We start from the raw sequence: 3,740 nt of genomic DNA, 5'->3' as shown, positions 1-3,740 counted from the left end.
GAACCGAATGAAACTCGCGGATGCGTGCGGCTGGCTACGCGGTACGAACAGATTATGAACTAATGCAAGCGGTCGGCTCTGATCGAAACCAGACCTTGTGTTGTTTTCGAACGCACACTGCAAATTATCGCCGCCAGTGGTCAAGCGTTTTGCAGGGCACTCAAATCTTCTAACCGGTTTTGTATTCAATAAATAAATAGACGAAAATTATGACTTTTTTCAGCAGTTATTCCAAGGTACATCGTGTAATCTAGAGCTCATGGCGATGAGTTAATTAGAAACAGAAATAATTGTTATAAAAATTAAAGGCTTCAGAGATGCTGTGAATATTATCTGGGTGTATAAACTCTTCATTTAGTAGGACAGATGCGTTCCTTAGAAAACATGTTTCAATAATCGTTTATTTTTATGTATTTATAAATAATTCATATGTTTAAAAATCTATGCCTATTTATTAGGGAGACCGGAAAGTAATTTTACTTTCTTAAGTAAAGTTCACAAGACTACATTTAACAAGTTTTAATTTTTAATCAACAATATATTCACCTTCCTTATCAACAACGTTTTGCCATCTAGTATACAAATTTCAAGGCCGGAGCGGTAAAAAACATTCGGTTTCTTTGTAAAACATGTCAACTGAAACCACATTACTTTGCAGTCCCTTTAAAATATTAATCCATTATTAAGCCAGCAATTAATATTGAATACCATAGCAGTTTATTGTCATTATCATAATATTCTCGGTAATACAGAAAAGTGCGGTAAAATCTTCCTTATTTAGATAATATTTTCCCATAATTCATAAACAATTGTAAAATATCTTATGTAGTAATCAACATATTTGGAAAATATAACATTCCGTTAAGTTATCTCAGTTCAATCACTATAATATGGTTATACTTTAATCGACGATTTATCTTTACCTTTATATCAGCTTATAGAAGCCGTAGGCATCCCCCAACGATCGCCACGATGACCGGACTTGCGCTGCCAGCGACTACACGCGATGACTATGTGTTTGGTGCCACTGGTGGAGCGCCTATCCACGCCACATCTACCGTAACGTCTACTCGTAAGCGCCACTTGAGAACCTATAGACGCAACGGCTATCGGTTGCAAGAGCGATAAGTGCCGCCCACTGCCACTTTAGACAAGCAACTCTTCGAGCTATGTCGGTAGCATTGGTTCTCATTATTACTGATTCGGTTTCACAGCAAAACTTCGAATATATCTCTTTCTCCATTGCTCTCTGGGTGTCCTAATATTTTTATGACATAACACAATTAAAACAAAACGTAATTATAACACAATCACATTTAATCAAACAGTATCAGTTTGAGATAATTTAATAGGCTACATCACGAGAGGTAATGATAATGATTCACCTAGATTGGAGAACTCGCCCATTCTTCTTCTTATATAATAATTTTTAGGGAAACTCTAAAAAGGGAATACGTAGTAAAAATACTTATTATTAAGAAATATGTTAAATTTGTTGAATACAAATAGTTAAAATAACACTTTAATATAAAAATTTGCCTACGTGTAAATAATTACAAATAAGAGACAATGGTTAGTATCTTAATTGTAAGGAGTTTTGAACTTTTTTACCTCTTCAGAAAATCCTTTTTGGTATATCAATACGCTGCGGGGACAAGGAAAGGTTTATACTGAACCCCTACCGAATAAAACTTAATTTTTAAGATGACTGTTGTCGCTTTTTCGTGCTGGTGTAGTATTTACGGCAATGCCTTTGTGCTTCGTCTTAGAATAGAGTTCGATCAAGAAAGAGTGGGTTCATTCACAATAAAATTAACACAAAATTAGGTTGCACGATACTGCAGGGTTCTGACTAAGATAGAAGTAGACAGAATACCTCCTAATCCACCAGCAGACGATGTTAGCTCGAGAAAAACATAGTACCTGTACCCACGTCCACATCCGCGCAATTGAATATTTTTCTAATTGATTGAGTGCTAGTCATTTAAGGAACTACAAATAGTCTAGTGATCTCGTCCTTTGTAAAAACTCATGTTGTGAAAATCACACTTAGATGTTAAAATGTTTAAGTCACTTAATTTTAAGTATAACCTTATTTAATTAAACATACAACTTTAGATATCTGAGTGATGCCGGGATTCGGCATGATTAATCAAACTTATTGAATGATATTCCCTTTGCAAATGAAAATTTAAACACATCTCCAAATATTTTTTGATACTGTTATTATATTATATTTGCATTGAGGTACCGTCATTTTTAACTTGGCTTAGATAACAATTTATCTAACCAAAGTTATTTTGATCTACTTAAACCGAATGGTTTTTTATGCACATCGTGACACTAAGTAACAAGATAAAGCTATAAGGACAACAGAGAAAATTGTGAAAGTTGGTAAGAAAAGATTCTTTCATGTGAAAGTTAAACTAACCGTTTTTGCAAACTCTTAGTATCATCGATTTCACATGGCTATGTTTCTTCAATAATATATTTTTCAAAAGTGACCATACCTTTTTTTACCTCATATTACTTCCATACATGCTTTTATACCTTCTTGTTGTTTGGTGGTAAGTTATTAGCTTACCACCAAATACAAGAAGCTAGCTGTTTTTCTCAAGATTAGCTTTACAAGAATATATACTTGCTATTCGGCAAGTAAAAATAAATAAAAAAATACTTATTTTTTTGAACAGCCGTGATCATATGAACACTCAAAATAACATAACAGGTTTTCAATTTCTGATTGTATTACCTTTATTTACGTACGTTTGTTAAAGATAAAATTTGTTAAAGTAATGGGAGCTGCGTATCATTGGGTAGCTTATAGGTTTATTTAATTCATCAAAAAAAAAGCACTAGAATGAACGTTGTCTGATGAACAATACATTCAATGTGGAGCTCTTTTTTGAAGTAGGTGTCTATTGGCGGACACGAATTAATCCTATGCTAATCTATCAAAGCATGTGTAGAAAGATGCAATTTTTTGGGCTTCCTAATCAGAGATGTTGTCAAATTTTATTGATTCAAATATTCAAATGAACCTAATTAAACCACAAATCTTATATAATAAAATATTAAATTTTGATCAGCCCGTAGACGTCTACTACAAGGCATAGGCATTCCCAAAAAATATCTATGGGTGTCATGTAATACCATAATTGTCACGCTTGGCAGACGAGCTGGCCATCGCAGTATGTTGTTACAGTACGAAGAGGATGTTGCTGCGCATCGTCTGGTAATTTTTGTGTGAGTAGTAGCAATCCTATATAATTAATGCACAAAGTTTGAATTATATAATATCGTATCCCGGGAATCGAACCGCGACCTACGATCGCAAGTCTCAGTCCTATACTGCTAGGCTACCACTGCTCTATTTTATAGATTTACCAATATAAAATATTTTTTTTCTAATGAATTTTATCAATATTCCTATTGAGATTAACATATTCCATGGGTTCGGGGAGGTAGGGCGCAGGAGGCGCTTAGCCTTAACATTGTTTTTGGGGGTTTCTGATTCGATCTCCCAGCGAAACTCCTAACATAGCCCTCACCATAGCTCTGTGGGTGACCTTGAGCCTTCTTAGAAGACCCGTTGTAAATGATCACGTTTCGGATCCGTACAAGCTATACTAACATTATATAACATAGTTATTTTGAATAAATAAAATAGTAATCAAGTTAAGCATTATCAGACTTAACTATATTTATCCATCATCATCACTATTTTAGCCCTAGGATGT

This window comes from Battus philenor, unplaced genomic scaffold (assembly GCF_028537555.1).
Source record: "Battus philenor isolate CCGP_79_NKW_IND1 unplaced genomic scaffold, ilBatPhil1.0.hap1 SCAF_10, whole genome shotgun sequence".
Taxonomy (NCBI): domain Eukaryota; kingdom Metazoa; phylum Arthropoda; class Insecta; order Lepidoptera; family Papilionidae; genus Battus; species Battus philenor.
Note: the sequence above shows the minus strand (reverse complement) of the source record.